This window comes from Protopterus annectens, chromosome 12.part0 (genome assembly GCF_019279795.1).
Source record: "Protopterus annectens isolate FY-2018-M chromosome 12.part0, PAN1.0, whole genome shotgun sequence".
NCBI classification, from domain to species: Eukaryota; Metazoa; Chordata; order Ceratodontiformes; family Protopteridae; genus Protopterus; species Protopterus annectens.
This window is the reverse complement of record NC_056746.1, coordinates 1,119,493,984-1,119,512,583: the sequence shown is the minus strand read 5'-3', so window position 1 is coordinate 1,119,512,583 and position 18,600 is coordinate 1,119,493,984. Positions and strand designations below refer to the sequence as shown.

The following is an 18,600-nucleotide window of genomic DNA, read 5'->3' as shown; positions in this document are numbered from 1 at the left end:
CAGTGATATTGACAAAGGTTGGTCTAAATAGCCAACACCACCTCATGACCCCTCAATTATCTCATTTCCTTCTGAATGGAAAGTTCAATTCTTACTTAAAGATCTATTCAGTAACTCTTACAGGACTGATAAGTTTCTAAAACAGCTCGTAACCGATTACAATTATTTCAGTAATACTTCTTCCTGCAACAGACAGGAAATAAACTTCCCTGTGATAAGTCATCAGCTGTACTGCTCGAAGAAATACAATTTTTTTATCATTAGCAATTAGAAGGACATAGGAATCAGGCAGAAACACAGATCTGAAGACAGATGTGCCGCCATTCCAGATAACCTGCATCCATCAGTTACCTGATTGCCTCTACTTCCGGGCTAAACAAATTAATTCAAAATCTTCAATCAGTAATAAAACAGGAATGAATGAGAAGCAGTCACCACTCACCGGATACTGTAGAGTCAAGTTACAGCTTCTGATGCTTTCCCCTTAGCCTACTTCCTCATCAGATACATTCTGCAGCTCAGTGTCTCACTCTCTGGGAGACCGAGACATACTCATAACAAACAAAAAGCCAGCAGAAGAAGAAAAAAAAATGAAAAGGCCGCCTTGTCAGAGCAGTGGTGCTTCCCTCTTAATTTGAGAGCAGTTTTCCTAAAGAGCAGCCTGCATGATCTGCCTACTGTTCCTGTAAATGCTTTCCCTTAGTAATGGTTGCTGGTTAGATTCTCTTGGTTTTAAATAGATTGGAAATGTTATGCCCAGCCCTTCTTGTGACTCAGTCTCTTTCTCTGATGCAACTTTCGATTTCCATTCTTGCTGTTTAAAGAGGGAATTTCAAGGACAGGAAGAGAAGCAAAACAAAACTAAACGCTGCAAGGCTATCCAGAGTTATTAAAGCACTAGTAAATATAATGTACAAAGCATTTTTCAGCAGTATTATTATTTTTTTAAAAAACATTAACATTCATATTTTGTTCTTATGAAGCAGGACAGAAATAAGCAAAAGAGCAGTGAATAAGAGAGCTATTGTTCTGGTAAATCTATCTTAATGCCCACAGATGAGATCTTTTGAACAATTCAAGTGACAGTTTGTCTGGGGCCTTTAACTCACTGCATACTAATTTCCAAAGGGGAAGGGCTGATTCAGAGGGAATAAAACCAGCTATTATTACCTAGTATTTGAGTAAATTACACTTGTGTGCATCTATCCAGCTATCTTTGTTATGTCATAATGGATGAATAACAGAGGAAAAACACACGAGTTTCTGTTTCCTGCACTTTTTTCTATGGATTCAGCTTTCTGCCTGATGCTGTTTATATTGTTTGGTTTAATTTCATTTCATTGTCACCTCACTGTACTATACTGAGCCAAGTTATACCAGAGAACCCTTTCAAGAATCAGTGCATTTATCTGTTTATCAAATTAAATCAAATAGTCAATAAACCATCTGGTCTAAGATCTGCCACTGGAACATGTACAGTTAAACTTTTCATAATAATTATCTCCTCCTGTCTCCTATATTTCCTTCCCATTACCCGAGAGTCTACTTGCCTTATTTGGCTTTGAACTAGCACTCCAAATATTTCCTCACAAACACTTTGGCTAGTATTTATAGTCAAGTTGGATAATAGTCAGCTCGTTACTGTACCAAAATCGAGAACATGCAACTAGGTAGTTATTCACAGAGACCGTGCTAAAGTACAAAAAGGTGTGGAAACAGAGTTATGCAAATTAATCCATAATGATATGCAAATGAAGAGGTGCAGTCTAATGAGTGCATAATGAAATACCAAAGGAAACAAAAAAAAACACTCAAAGTTAGTCTGTGCTAGAGAGTTCGCAGTTACAATATAAAAAGCAAAAGATCTTGGCATAGGAACATAGATGCTTCAGAAATATTTAATTATACACTATTTTGTTATACATTAAATTACATTAATATTTTCATTCATTCAAACAAATCAGCCCTATTTAGTGCGCAACTTGATTGGCTGCTGTTAGACATGATAGGTATTTAAAAACTTTAATCTATACTGACTGAATGTTTAGTATTGAAAAACAGCTGTTCATTAAAGGTTTGTTTTTTAGTATTTTAATTGTCTTTTTCTGGCTTTTTAAATGGATATAATTGAAGACGTCTGAAGGATCCATGTTTCTGTGCCAGAATTGTCTACTTTTTCACAACGGAATACAAATGAAAGTCTGCAAAAGCAGATCATGATTTATAGTCACCAGGAGGAAAGAGGTTCAAGTAAAATTTGTGGCATTGAAGCTAGCAAATATACTTGGAATTGCTCTAGTACTGCAGTATTTTATGTTCAGAAGTCCCTCTAGCCTCAGTAGCTGTACCCATATACGAAATGGTTCAGCAATACCTATATTTATAAGGAAAAAAGTACTTAACAGTATGGATTAAAAAGCATTCTGTTATGGCAGCTAAGGATATGTAGGAAGAGACTAAAAAGAGTATACAAAAACTGAGACACTGGTACCTCTGTTTTATGGGCATGGATAGCAGTATACAAGCAGTGAAAATGTTTTAGTCCCTTTAGTTTTATACACAAGTCAGGCATATTTTTGTCAACCAGAGGAGAAATTGTGGATAGCAATTAAAAATTATTTGAAGGATTTTATCTGAGAGGGGAAGACGGCAAGAGTCAAGTGGGATACGCTGACCGTTCCAAAAGAACATGGTGGTTTGGGACTACCTCGTTTGAAGGGGTAATTCAGAGCTACACAGTTAAGGCTCTTATACATAACACAAACTGAAAAGTATAAATCAAAGTGGAAATGGATGATTATGAAACAGCGGGGAAGCTCAATAAACAAAGAGAGACTGAGATTTTGGATGCAGATCATTAAGGAGAATAACAATAATTATACAGAATGAACACAGGAATGAAGAAAATGAATTCCACCAATAGGGATAAGTGCAATTAGGGGTACAAAGAATAGGCAAGAAGAGACTGGAATTTACTGGAGAACAATGGCAAAGAACCAATGTACTGGAGCAAATAATTAGAGAGAAAAAGATAAAAGAATGGGAAGAGGCTAAGAATTAATTTGGACTGCAGACTAGAGACTGCTTTCCCTATGAAGGACTGAGATACGAGTATAGGCAAAGTGAAATAAATAGGTTGATGCTATGAAAAAGACCAGCACTGGTAGAGTTTTTAGTTGAATCTAGAACAGAAGCTGCTGCTAAAAAAGGAAAAATTAGAAAGCCATAAAAAATATTGCATGATAACTTTAGGAATGAATCAATGTAGATTAGAAAGGATTAGGAGGAGAGATCAGATAAGCAATTCACAAAGAAATAATGGAAGGATATATGTATGGCACCTAATATGTAACAAAGTCAGTAGATTTAGGATCTTTCTTTGGAAGTGTTTGCATAGATATTTCTACATCCCAAGCAGAGTCCAAATAACTTCTCCTCAAGTAGACTGTAAATGTTGGAGGTGTGATGGGGAAAAAAGAGGTAATTGGGAACATATTTTCTGGAAATGTAATGAAAGAAAAGTTGTGTAAAATGTTACCAGGTCTTTCTCTTGATGTTGCAGTATTCTGCACATATGGGTTTTCTCCTCTTGCTACCCGAACGTCCAGCCAGTATACAAAAGATTTCAGTCACTGTATGGGGCGTGGGACGTCTGATGTGGTTAGCAGAGCGTGGGCCATGAAAGTGACATCTGCATGCACCAGTCCTAATAAGGGTAATGACAGTCCTATACCATCCAAAAAGGTGGTTGCTCTATAACAGGAGGGATAGGTGGGTGGGAAGGAATACTGCAACATGGAAGAGGAGGACATCTATAGTTATGGTAAGATTTTACACAACTTTTCTATATTCTTCTCTTCACATGTTGCAGTATTCTGTACATATGGGGGTGTGCCAAAGCTCACTGTGAGGAAGGGGGTGGGGGCCTATTATAATTCTCCAGGAATCCATGTAGGATAGCCCTGGCAAATACATCTCTGGCTCTAGAAGTGTGGTCTAACTTGTAATGTTTGGTGTAGGTATGCACAGAAGACCAAGTGGCTGCTTTAAGAATAGTGAAAGTGTCCAAACCCCTGAAGAAGGCCCCAGTATAGGCCATTACCCTGGTGGAGTGTGCTTTGACAGCACCTTGCAGGGATTTTCCATGGTGTTTGTAGAAAAAGGTAATAGCTTTGGAAATCCATGTTGAAATTGTTTGTTTAGATAGTGCTTTTCCTAGGGCCCTGGGATGGAAGGAGATAAACAGTCAGAACACCTGTCTGATGGACCTGTTTTTTGCAGATATAATCTGAGTTGTCTGTGCATGTCCAGGAAATGAAGTACTCTCTCACTGTCTCCTTGTGGATTGGGAAAGAAGGCAGGTAGGTGGATGGCTTGATTTAAGGAAAGGTCATTAATCACCTAGGGCATGAAGGAAGGGTTAGTTCTAAGAGTTACCCTGTCTCTGTGGAATAATAAGAAGGGTGGAATAGCCATGAGGGCCTGCAACTCCAGCACTCTTCTAGCTGAGGTCAAGGCCACAAGGAGGACGGTCTTCCATGTGCAATGTTTTAGGGAAGCTTTGGTAGCTAGCTTAAATAGGGGAAGTGTGAGCTTCCCTAAAACATAGTTCAGGTCCTATGGAGGGAGGGGTTCCTTGGTGGCCTGAGATAAAGTACCCCCTTAAGGAAAAGTTTTGCAGGTAGTCTGGAAGCTAAAGGGGTCCAGAGGAAGACATGCAGAAATGGCAGATAAATGGGTCTTAATGGATGAGAATGCTAACCCTGCCTGCAACAGCTCACACAGGTAAGACAGTACTAAAGGAGTCTCGCTTTGCAGTGGGTCCAACTGCCTTTTGAGACACCATATGGAGAATCTTTCCCACTTTGATAGGTGAGCATTTGGTTTCCTGGCCTCCTGCAGGACAGTGAGCATGTCCTCATTGTAAAGGTGTCTGAAAGGGATCAGAATCCTATCACCCACAGAGTGAGGTGAAGAGATTGCCACTGTGGGTGGATTTGGGTTCCCTTGTGCTGTGTGAGAAGGTCCACTCTGAGAGCTAACTTGTGGTGACTGCCCTTGGATAGTTGTAAGAGGAGGAGAAACCAATACTGTCTTGGCCAATAGGGTGTCACCAGCCAGATTTATGATCTGTCCTACTGGATCTTTAGCAGGATCTTTTGAACAAGAGGGAAGTGGGGAATGCATTAAGAAACATCCCCTTCCAGGAAATTGAAAAGGCCATAGCCTATGGTTCTGATAGTCTGGTGCAGAAGGAAGGAAAGCTGCCTGTTGATAGGGGAGGTAAACAGGTTTATTTGAAGTATATCCCACCGGTGGACCAAGTCCAGTAAGACATCCCTGTGAAGCATCCATTTGTGTGCCTTTGTTATGGATCTGCTGAGGGAGTCTGCCTGAGAGCTCTGTTGGGAAGGTATGTATACCACCTGTAAAAGTCACTCCCTGGGAGGTGGCCATTTCTCAAACCAGTAGAGCTAGTCTGCAAAGCACATAAGATTTGGCCCCTCCCTTGCTTTCTTGAGATACCACAGCACTGTGGTATTGGCTGTAAACATTTTTAGGGATCCTCGCTGAAGTTTGGTTTGGAAGGCACACAGGGCCAGTAATATTGCCCTCATTTCTTGGATATTGATGTGCTCTTTCCTTTGTGGCACTGGCCACACTCCCTGCAATTTCAGGTCCCCCAGAGTTACTCCCCAGCCTATGTCCGAAGCATCTGTGTACATGGTCTGTTTCGGTTGAGGTGGTTGGAGGGAAGACCAGGGTTGAGGTTCACCTGTTTCAACCATCAATGTATCTCCTGTTTGAGGCAGGGTAGGAGGGGTACTCTCTACTCGAGGGGTGGGAGTGCTGTATCCAAACTGACCTGAGGTACCATTGCAGTTTCTTCATGTGGAGTCTTGTTAAAGGTAGTATGGGTACAGCGGACGCCATGTAGCCCAGGAGCCTGAGGTACTACATTGCGGTCATTTCTGTGGTACGAAGGGCCAAAAGTATGTACTGTGTCAAGTTTTCTTCCTTTTGGGGTGGAAGGAAGACTTTCCCGATGTCTGTACGGATCCTGCATCCCAAGAAGACTATGTCTTGAGTAGGTTGCAGCTGGGATTTGGGGAAACTGATCTGAAATCCCAGGGACTGTAGGAGAGTAATGGCAACTTGTAAGTGTTGCAGGAGGGTCTGTTTGCATTCTGCCTGAATGAGCAGGTCATCCAAATAAGGGAATATCTGGATTCCTTTTGTCCTGCAGGAAGCAATAACTGGAGCCAGACATTTGGTGAAGACTCTGGGTGCAGTGGAAAGCCCAAAGGACAAGGCAGAGAATTGAATGTGAGAAGGGCCCACAGAGAACCTCAGGTATTTCCTGAAACTGGGCCTTATAGGGATGTGAAGGTAAGCATCCTTGATGTCTAAGGTGGCCATGAACCCTTGAGGGAGGAGGAGCGGAAAGAGAGTTGGCAAGGTAAGCATCCTGAAGTTTGGTACCTGAAGGAAAAGGTTGAGAAGAGAGATGTCCAGAATTGGCCTCCAGGGGCCATATTTTCTTGGAACCAGGAAAATCCTGAAGTAGAAGCTTCTTCCCATTGCAGACAGAGGAACTGTTTGAATGGTGCCTTGAGTCATAAGGTTGTCTAGCACTGCTTGTTAAGTGAGGAAGCTGTTCTTTTGTGAGCTGTAGGATTCCCTTTCTCTTTGGTGAAATGAGCCAAGTCATGAAGTACCCGTCTCTTATTATAGGAAGAACCCACTTGTCTGAAGTGACAAGTCTCCACACTTGGAGAGAGTGAGAGAGATATAGTGAGAGACGGATAGCGGGAGGTGGGGGGGGGTCCAAGGTTGGCAGGTAGTCACACACTACCTGCCCTGTCTTGAAAGGGCAGCCTCTGGCTGGTAGATTGGGTGGCTCTAGTAGGAGTGGGCAGCTTCATGGAGGTTTTCCTAGGCCTAGAGGAGGTAGCAGGCCAAGAGTGTTTTCTGATAAACTGAGTTTTGGGTGGATAATTCCTCTGAAGTTTTGGAATTGGGGAAACCAGCAGGTGTTTTAAATATTGCATCTCTTTCCCCTTTTGTTGTAAAGGCTTGAATGAGTCTGCCACTTTTGCTTCAAACAGGACTGTATTGCCCAAAGAAGCATCTACCAGCTTAGCTCTAAAATCATCTGGTAGGGGTTGTATATGTGGCCAAGAATACCTTCTTAAGTCAGATGATGATGCTACTGACCTGGCTGAGGCATCAGCAGCATCATAGCTGCACTTGCTAGAGTGTCTGGTAACCTGAGACGTAAGAGCAACTAGGGAACACAGCTGAGCTTTGGCTGCAGAGCCTGGGGAGTCAAACAATTCCTTTGAAATCAAAAGGGACAAGGCATATTTAGCCATATGTATCTGATAATTAGCTGCTCTGAAAGCCAGAGTAGCAGAAGTATATATTTTCTTACCCAAGCACTCCACAGTTTTGCTGTCCTTGTCAGCAGGGAGGAGGGTGGTAGAAGGCAGAAGCTTTGAAATCTTGTCAGTAGAAATGGAAATTGTGGCAGGGTCTGCAGCAGGACACTTTATAAGGAATTTTGCAGTCCCAGGGACTTTATAAAACCTAGCCGGTCTGCGTGGGGCAGGGGGATGGGAGTCCAGGTTCAAGGATGCTGCAGAGACAGCATCCAGAAAAGCAGGAAGAATGGGAGGAACAGCAGTAGGGGTTGGGGAATCTATCTGGATGAGATCATAATACCTCTTTTGTACCTCTGTCATTTCTGATGATTCCCACTTAAAATGCTCCTTCATTTTAACTATAGTTTCCCCAAAAGTTACATCCTCTGCTGGGGAGTCAGGATCAACAGATTCTTCCTCTGGGGAACCATATCCTAGGGAGAAGGCAGCCGAGAGGCATATGAGATGGATTCTTCAGAAGAAGAATCAGAGTATTCTTCATCTTCCATCTGAGAGGGATCTGAAGTCTGAGGCCTGAGGCTCAGGATTGGAGGAGAAATTGTGGAAATCCCAGGTGTGGTAGGCCGTAAGACCATAAAGGCATTAAACAGGCTTTGACTGAAAGCCTGCCAATCCAGAGTACTTTCAGTAGCTGGAGACATATGCTTCCGCTTTTCCTTCTTTTTGAGCGACAGCCAAGTGGGCGTCTGAACAGAGGAAGGCCTAGTGTTAGATGACTGTAAAGGAATGGAGGGGTCTGACAGTTCTGCCGAAATCGCAGTTTCCCCCTCGGCATCGGAAACAGACGTCGGAAAACCCACCATGGATGTGCTCTCCACACAGTATTGTGCAGCTTCCATATAGGTACCCACTGTATCAGAGGCAGCGGAGCCCAAGCAATCAGCCAGGCTGACGGCCACAGGGTGTCAGACGGAGGAGGCGCAGCGGCAATAGCAGGCCTGATGATCTTGGGCCTCTTTTTAGGCAGTTTGGTAGGTAAGTTGGTGGAAACCTCCATACCTAACACTAACTGTTTATGACATTGGTTTTCCAAATAAAGGTTAAGCGCGTGGAGTCATCTACGGAGAGTTTTGGGCAGAAACGCCTGGCGGATGGTGCAGGCATTGTAGTCGTGCAACCTACCTAAACAAAACATGCACTGATCGTGGCCATCCTTGTGAGGTATCTGATGGCCACACTTACACTTGCCCATTCTGGATAACATGAACAAGCATTAGAAAAACAATGACTGAAAGAAGGTTCCCCAACAAGGCACTTATCTGACTTCTCTAGAATCTGATGGCTGGGAAGGTAGGAACACCTGATGTTCAACTGGCGGCTGAGAAGTTCTGAGGACTGGTGCATGCAAACATCACTTTTATGGCCGACACTCTGCTAGCCATGTCAGATGTTCCACGCACCATAGAGTGACAGAAATATTTTGTATACTGGCCAGATGTTTGGGTAGCAAGAGAAGAAAATCCTTATGTACAGAATACTGCAACATGGGAGTAGAAGGATATTTGGCAGAATTTAAAAAAATTCCCTGCAGACTGCTCTGTCAGAAATACTGGGTGAGCAAACTGATGCAACAAAGGAAAATAATTTATGTACTCACCATAATGTTCCATCTGTGTTGTCCATTTTCACTTTTTCCTCACTGATGGGTTTGGATCTGAGCCCTCCGATCTGACTCAGCCATGCAAAAGCTCATGGCAAACAACAAAGGTCTTGGGCACCCACCCCTTACCCATAATGCACCTCCCCCCATTACCTCAGATCTTGTTTGCTAGGAAAAAATAGCTATTAGAATATGTATGTCGTATATACCGACAGGAATATACATACAATTACTAAACTGAAGTTATTCCTGGAGCCATCAAAGAACCATTTCAAACAAAATTTAGAACATCACGTCCTTCCTGGAGACCTGGACGGGGGCTGGAGGATGGGTTGTGAGGAAAAAGTGAAAAGGAACAACACAGATGGAACATTACATAACTTCTTTATCTGATGTTGTCAGTTTTCACTTTATCCTCACTGAAGGGGCAGAGTCCCTAGTTACCTTTCTCTTAGGGTGGCTCATGGAAGGATATTCCTCAGAACCATCGAACCAAAGGAAGCTGTGCCCCTGGAGACCAAATCCAATTTGTAATGAGTAATAAAGGTGTGAAGATTAGCCCAAGTATCCGCAGCATAAATTTTGTCTATAGAATCTCTAGAATGGGAAGCAGAAGAAGCAGGCCTTTGCAGTTGTTTACCCTGTGCTTTACAGATGAAAGATATACAATCTGTTATCCATTTTGCTAAAGTTATCATAAATACTGGTAGACCTTTTCTTCTTTCTGAATAGGAAACAACTGACTTCCTTTCCTGAGGTCTTTCATTCTGTGGAGGTAAAACCGTAAATGTCTGTGAACATCTAACAAATGGAGTAAATATTCACCCCTGTTCTGGAAATTTAGAAAGAACACTGGTAAATCAATAGTTTGATTAATATTATTCTCAGAAACTATCTTTGGTAAAAAAGGAAGAGTCTGTCAATAATGAGACTCTTTATGAAAAATCAAGTAAGGAGGTTGGGAAGATAAAGCTTGTAATTCTGATATTCTTCTGGCTGATGTGGTAGCCACCAAGAAAACTATTTTCCAAGATAAAAATTTTAAGTCACAATTTGTAGCCGGTTCAAAAGGGGATTATATGATATGTCTCGGGATGAAATTTAAATTCCATGGAGGAGGAGGATCTTTGTAAGGACGCCTTAATAAGACTAAGCCCTTTCAAAAAGGCTTTACAGAGCTTGTGTGAAATTAAGTAAGAGCCATCTTCCCAAAGATGGAAATTAGATATGGCTGCCAGTTGGACTCTGATAGTAGAGGCAGCTGCTCCTTCACTGAACAAATGTGCCAAGTAGCCAAAGATTGAATGGATAGGGGCAGTGAAGGGATCCATGTCATGAGATTTAGCACAAAGAACAAACCTTTTCCACTTACTTTTATACAACTTTCTAGTGGAAGGTTTATGAGAATATAACAGAACGAGATGAACTGGGGAAGAGAGCAGTGGTTGCCTGATTATTACTGGAACTGGAGGAGCTAAGCTGTCAGCTTGAGGTTATTCAGGTTGGGATGAATCATTCCCACTGGGTGAGACAGTAGGTCTGGAACTGGATCCAGAATCCAAGGTTTTTCCAGAAGACAAGGCCAGAGGAAGGGAAACCAGATCTGTCGAGGTCAAAAGGGGGCAATCAATATTACTGCTCTCTTCAACTTGTTGGCTTTCTGTAGAAATTTGTAGATCAAGGGAGTAGGAGGAAAGGCATAAAGGAGGCCCAGGAGCCAATCATAAAGAACAGCATCCATCGGGGATTCCCCCTGTGGAGGAATTAGGGCAAAATAGGCTGCATTTGCTCTGTTGACGAGAGAGGCAAAAAGACGGAATCATGGCTGGCCTCATTTTTGGAAAATCATCTCTGCCACATTCTGATTGAGGGGTACTTGTGAGGCATAAGAATAAATCTATTAAGTTTTTCTGCTATCACGATGGACTTCCCCGGGATGTGCATTGCTATCAGAAAGCGGTTGGATGAGATCACTCATTGCCAAACCCTGGGTGCTTCTCGACAAAGGGGGTATGATTTGGTTCCTCCTTGCTTGTTGATGTACCAAACCACCAACATATTATCTGATTGGATCGCAATTGTTCCCAGAGGGACAGCATCCTGAAAGGCCTGCACCTCTCTCATCTCTAGTACACTTATATGCAGATTGGCCTCGATGGGAACCAGGTGCCTTGGATTGTCTTTCCCAGAAAATCCCCTCCCCCACCACATCTGGGAAACATCTGTAGTCACTGTAGCCTTGGGGTGAGGGAGAATGTAAGGATGGCCTTGTGTTACTTGATTGGACTGAACCCACCACCAGAGATCTCTTTTGAATACGTCGGTTAGTGGAATTTGATAAGACATTGGGAGATCTAGAATGGACCACTGCATCACTAGGAGCCACTGCAAAATTCTCATGTGAAAGCATGCTAATGGGACTAGGATGATGGCTGCCACCACAGACTCTAGAGTTTGTAGCACCAGGCGAGCAGCTATAGACTTTCTTTGAAGCAAAGTCATGACCTGACTGAGGATGGTATCAGCTCTCATGGTTAGAAGTTTGGCTACCATTCATGCTATGTCTAGACTGGCTCCTATAAATTCCAGATTTTGAGACAGTTCTAAATGCAATTTCTTGTAATTTACTGAGATGCCTAGTTTTGCACAGATTTGTATGATGTAGTCCCTTGCTTGTATGAATAGATGCCTGGTTGAGGTGGAAATGAGCCAGTCAACCAGATATGGAAACACTCGGAATCCTTGTCGCCTCAAGTGAGCCACCACTAGTGCCATGCATTTGGTGAACACTCTGGGGGCTGTAGTGAGACCAAAAGGCAGAGCTCAAAACTGGAAATGGCTAGCTCCCAGCTAGAAGTGCAACTGCCTTCTGGACCATCTGTCCATCTTGGTGTGGTACTACGCGTTCTGAAGATCTATAGAGCACATCCAATCTTCTTTTTTCCAAGAACAGAAGAACAGACTGTACTGTGACCATCTGAAACTTGCTCTTTTGTACTGATTTGTTTAGTTTGCTGAGATCCAGAATCAGTCTCCAGTTCCCTGTTTTCTTTGGTACTAAAAGGTACAAGTTCCAGATCCTCTCTAGTCTTGGAGGACTTCTTGGATGACTCTTTGTCTAGCAACCTTTGAACTTGGATGGCTGCTTGTTTCTTTTCACTGGGTGGTACATCTGGGATTTTTTTTTTTGTTTTGGGGGAGATGGGGAAAGGGATGAAGTTACCTTTGGATATTATCTTCTCCACCCAGGTAACATTTGTTATGTCTAGCCAGGCTTGTATATGCAGGAATAGATGTCTCCAGATTGCCTTCAGAGTAGGACAATTAGGCCTCCTTTCAGGAGCGCTGAAAGGGTTTGCCAAAGAAGGTTTCTCTGGAACCCAGATTTTCCAGGCCTCCTCTGTCATGAAGGTGGCGTCTTCCATTGCTGTTCCCCTCTCTACCTCTGGAGGAACTTTCTCCACATGTGTCCTGGAATGACCCTAGCGATTTTCTGAACCACATCTTCCTCCACCTCCCTGACCTTTAGGATAAAGTCTTTGAAGGGCAGAAAAATGCATGCCCATGGCTGAAAGGGTCTTACCTTCCTGTTCAAACCTGGATAGCATTTCTTTAACCTTGGGGTCAAAGAGGGATGTGTTGTCAAATGGGGCATTGACAAAGACTCGAAAGGCTCCGCAAATTCGTAAAGGTGCATCCAGGTGTGCCTTCTCATAGAGATTCCTGAACCTGCTACTCTACTCATTCCTTTGGCTGCATATGAAATGAGCCACATGGAACAGTTGCTTACTGAATGCAGAGTAGAGAGCTGAGAGAAAATTTATCCTGTAAACTTTCAGCTACAGCTCCTTCAAGGATATCCGAAAGCTCCTCGATCAGATCCCTCTGCAATGTGGTGAAATGGGATAAATAATTCAGTGACCGTAAGGCAAAGGTTGCTGATGAGAAGACACACTTCCCACATCTATCCATCATTCTACAATCCTTATTAGGTGGATGGATAGTAGAACTCTCCTCAGAAAGTTCTTTCTTGGTTGCTGCCACCACAACTATGGCATCTACTAAAATATTTTATCTTTAGGGGCTGTGATAAATTTCTTTGATGTTATATTATACCTGATAAAACCAGAAAAGGACATTTCAATGTTCTGGAACATTTTGAGACAGTTTCAAATCTTTCTGGGATACAAAATTAATGATGTTAAAACAAAGGCAATAGGTGTAAATTATGTACCCACGTACAAATTGGTTTAGCAATATCCATATTTATGGGGACATGACAAAATTAAAGTACTTAGGACTACGGATTAAAATAAAAAGGATTCTGGTGTGGCAACTAAAGATATGTGGGAAGAGACTAAACATAAGATGACACAAAAACTGAGAAACTGGAAGCTCTGTAATATGGATATGGATAGCAAGAGATAAAAGCAATTACAATGTTTTAGGCCCTTTAGTTCTATACACAGGTCAGGCTTATTTTATCAACCAGAGGAGACACTGCGGATTCCAAATTAATAAAGAGCTGAAGGATTTTTATCTGAGAGGGGAAGATGGCAAGAGTCAAGTGAGATAACCCAATTTGGAGGGGTATTTAAGAGCTACATAGTTAAGGCTTCTATACATAGCACAAACAGAAATCTATAATTCAAAGTGGAAATGGATGATGATGAAATAGGGGGATATTCAAGAAACAAGGTGTGACTGGGATTTTGGATGCAGATCATTAAGAAGAATAACAATAATCATGTAGAATATAACCACGTAGAATATTATATTTATAAAGTAGCAGAAACTATTCTAAGAACTAAGCCAACATGAGAATGCCGAAAGAAGATTCTGCCGATGGGGGTGACTATAATTAGAGATACAGACCATAGGCAAGAGGGCCTGGAATTTATTGGAGAAAACTGGTAAAAGAGCAAAGGAATTGGGAGCAAATAATTAGAGAGGGAAAAGTAAGAAAATAGGAAGAGGCCAAGAGTTTATTTGGACTGCAGGTAGATATTGTCGTTCCTATCAAGGGTTAATGTCAGAGTTTAGGCAAAGAGAAAGAAATATGGGGATCCTAAGAAAAAGACCAGCACTGGTAGAGTTCTTAGTAGAATCTAGAAAAGAAGTTGCTATTAATAAAGGAATAATTAGTACACCATGCAAAATATTGCATGAGAACTATAAAAATCAATCAAAGAAGTAAGAAAGGATTAGGAAGAGAGACTGGATAATCAATTCACGAAGAAACAATGGGGGATATATGTATGTATAAATATGCAACAAAGTCTAGAAGATTTAGGATTTTTGCTTGGAAGTGTTTACATAGGTATTTTTATACCCCAAATAGACTCCTAAGAATTTTTCCTCAGGTAGACAGCAAATGTTGGAGGTGTGACAGGGAACAAAGACGTAACTGGTAAAGTATTTTCTGGGAGTGTAATGAGTTGGCAGACCTTAAAAAAATTCCCTACAGACTGCTCTGCCAGAGATACTGGGTGAGCAAATTGGTGCAACTAAGGAAATTTTTTTTTTTGAGCTATGATACAGAATCACAATTGCCTAGACATAGTAAGGCCTTGCTGAGTCTAATTAAGGTGGCTACCAAAAAAGCCATTACTAGAAAAAGGAAACCAGAGTCTAAACCAACTTTATTAGAAGTAGTGAAAATAACAACAGAAATAAAACAACTGGAATTGGGAAATTAGGAAAAATGGGAATTATGGGAAGAATACATGCAGAGGAGGAACAAGGTTTAAAAGAAGTCATGATTTGAATGAGCTATGTAATCTCTGACTAACAATGGCTGGATAAGTGATGTATAATGTTTGCACCTAGAATTATGTCGACATGGTTTGTGACGTATAATGTTTACAACTAAAATTATGTCAATATGGTTTGTTTTCAGTTATATAAATGTACAATTGCCTATGTTATACATTACAAGATAATTTAATAAAGATGTTTCCTGTTTAAGAAAAAAAAAAATAAATAAATAAATATATATATATATATATATATATATATATATATATATATATATATATGGGTCTACTTCATTTCACCTAACTTCCAATTCACTGACTCCCATTTGACTGAGACCAAATGACTGAAATTTCATTTCACTGACACTTCATTTCACTGACAGTTCATTTGACTGACAAGTATTATTAGCAAGAAAATGGAATATGCCCCCTTCCCCACTGTAGTGCGACCCTGGAGTTAGAATATATAGTTGGGGGGCACAGCCCCCCACAACGGGGGTGTGGGGTGCGAAGCCCCCCACTTACTTTTCTTTTACTAAGTAATATTATAAAACTTAACAATATCATATGAAATGAAGTGGGGGGCTGCGCCCCCCACACCCCCCAACTATATATTCTAACTCCAGGGTCGCACTACAGTGGGGAAGGGGGCATATTCCATTTTCTTGCTAATAATACTTGTCAGTCAAATGAACTATCAGTGAAATGAAGTGTCAGTCAAATGAAATTTCTTTAGTATAGAAATGTGAGCGCAATCACCATGAAGGTATCACAAAATCACAAACGGCAGCTTGTTCCAAATGAAATCCAATAGCAGTCGTTCAAAATTGTAGCAAAAATATTTAATCAAAAACAGGAAATGAGCGCTTTCGCATAGCCAAGCTATGCTTCATCAGATATATTAGTTCAAAATAAAACATCAGGGACATATATACAACATTTTGGCGGGCTCATTAGGTACACACACTGCAACTAATCAACTAGACAATTAATAGTCATGGAGACCAAAACAAATTAAAGAACTTCAAGTAAAACTATTCGTGAAAACTATGCAAAAAGTTCTAAAATCATAGATCGTACCAGCGATCTTGTCACAGCACTGATGATCTATAAATTAACGCCAAAAAACCATGGACCATTAAACTTCCATTGGGATTATTAGTAATGTGGCAACATTCATTCTTATGAATAATACAGTGGTTAAAATGTCAACCATAACTAAACGCTACTCACGGGTATAAATTCAATACTAAGTAGTTGTTCCGTGGATCATCCTGAACTATCACTCACAGAATCATGTTTAGCCAACAACATAATGATACAACAACGCATCATTAAGATCCATACTGGATTTGGAGCCAAGAGCATATTTATATTTTGGTTTTACACTAAATGAAATACGAGCAGACTCATGTATCTGCACGGAAGATCACGTGCTTTCACGTGCTTATAGGGCATCTTAAAAAAGCAAATCGATCTTCTAGGTCCTAGTGCTATAAGCTTACAGTGTATAGCGAACGTTTGACCATCAATCGATGTTGCTTCAAACTACACATTTTCAAATAACACATTTTCAAATAAAAGGCGTTAGTTCCAAAGGTATAATGAACTAAACGCCCTGTCATCCATAAATATTAAAAAACCATGAAATTATAAAATTAAATAGCTGTGCTGATGCAAAATGAGGACAATATAAAGGGTATAAAATATTAATAAAATAACCTGCGTAACATGAAAAATGTAGAACGATGATAACCAACTCTGAAGTATGGACAAGTAAATTGAAAAACATTTCTACACGCCAAGTATAACACCTATTCAAATGGATATGTAGAAAAACCAGGCATATGGTCTGATATCAAAAAATGCATACAGCAAAACTAGCCAAACGACTATACAAATTACACATACTATATAAAGAATCAGAAAATATGCTTCAAAACATCCTGTTGCACTCTAAATGACATATAATAAAAAATAAAAAATATCTATATGAACCAACATATGTGAAAAATGGTTCAATAGATAAAAAATCAGGGTATTGGATCATAAGACTGAAAAACACCTAAACACCCATAATGGGTGAATGGCAATACTCATGCTGTAATATTAACCGTGATCAACAAATATGTAGCATAAATAGTTACACCAGTGAAAATGTCTAATATAAAAATGTCAGATATATCCAAGTGACCCATCAAAACGTGATTGAGGAATATAGCAATATCACATGGGCATGTAGAGGATGAAACCATCATAGTTTGATCACATTATGTATGTAAGAACCATACGGAAAGCACTTACTCAAAGTATAACCCGGTGTTTTCTTATACAATTCTACCTGCGTTCAACCAATGCAGGTTTTAAGGGTATAGAGCTGTTCAGGCCCGGTGGAAGGTGTGCTGCTAGTTTTAATATCCAATGCAGCTCAGCTTTGGCCAACATGTGGTCAATATTACCTCCCCTTAGTGTAGGTGTAATGACCTGTAAGACCCTAAAGGTAAAAGAATGGGAATGATTATCCTGCACATGTCTAGCTAACGCATTGGTTTCCTCTTGTCTCCGAATTTCATAGAGGTGGTCATAAATGCGATCACGCAATCTTCTTTTTGTTAAGCCTATGTAGAAGGCTAAACAAGAGGAGCAAGTAGCCAAATAAATCACATTCCTAGTATTGCAATCCGCATAAAATTTAGGTTTAAATATTATATCCATGTTGGGATGCTTATACTCCTGTGTTTTGCTTAGGCTATTACACCTGGGGCAATGTAGACATGGATGAGTCCCTTTGGTTACTACATCACCCAAGAGTAAGCCAATGGGTTTACCTACATTGGTGATATGCTGATCATTGCAAAGTTGTTTCTTGAGGTTATCACTGGTTTTATAACAAAATCTGGGAGTAGGACCTACTATATCTCTAATTTGCTTGTTCACGGTGAGAACATTCCAATTTTTTCTGATGATACCTCTAATACTTTCTACTTCATTTGTATATTTAATAACATAGTATATATTATTTTCATAAGAGGTCAATTCCTTAGAGGCTTTACTCCTATATCCATATGATATGGGGGATTTTCCAGTAGTGGCAAGATCTATATCACCAATGATATCCCGTCTGATTTTTCTGACCATATTCATATCATAACCCCTTTCTTTAAATAAAAGTTCTAATTTATTCGATTCCTCAAACAAATCATCCTTACTTTGACAGAGTCTAAATACCCTAGTGAACTGACTAGTTACTATCCCACGAAATGTGTAGGCTGGATGCATGCTATCTGCAGCTAACAGTGCGTTTCTCCATACAGTTTTTCTAAATAGTGTAGTAGTGATGGTACCATCATCAGTCAACCGTAGTGTAACATCTAGAAAATTTACATGATGATGTGAGCTATCTATAGTGAATCTCAAAAAATTAGTGGTGGTATGTAGATATTCCAGAAATGTTAGAAAGTCTGTAATTGATCCTTCCCAGATTAAAAGTATGTCATCTACAAACCGTTTATAATATTTAACTTGTCTGAAGGATGTATGAGTAAACAAAAACAACTTTTCCCACCAATATACTACCAGGTTAGCATATGTATTGGCACAGGGGGTCCCCATGGCTACCCCCCATGCCTGTAGGAAATACTCATCCCCAAATATAAAAATGTTGTTGTTCAGAACTATATCTAACAGTTGCGTGACCAGTATGATCCTATCACTGGAGAACTGAGTTTCCTTATGCAATAACTCCCTGATGTATTGGATGCCTACGTCATTAGGGATGGAAGTAAAGAGTTTCTCTACA

At 40.6% G+C, this 18,600-nt stretch overlaps 1 protein-coding gene across 2 annotated transcripts in view; it reads right to left on the bottom strand.

The window, feature by feature from the left end:
* The window catches only part of ZNFX1 (zinc finger NFX1-type containing 1), a 359,279-nt gene that overhangs the window by 293,262 nt on the left and 47,417 nt on the right, over positions 1-18,600 (bottom strand). Inside the window, exon 1 of one of the 2 annotated variants that reach the window (XM_044090128.1) lies at positions 443-767. The exons of the other annotated variant lie outside the window; for it this stretch is intronic. The gene's annotated coding sequence lies outside the window, so the exon portion shown is untranslated. Of the gene's footprint in view, positions 1-442; positions 768-18,600 lie in introns of those variants that run through there. 2 annotated transcript variants of the gene reach the window in all.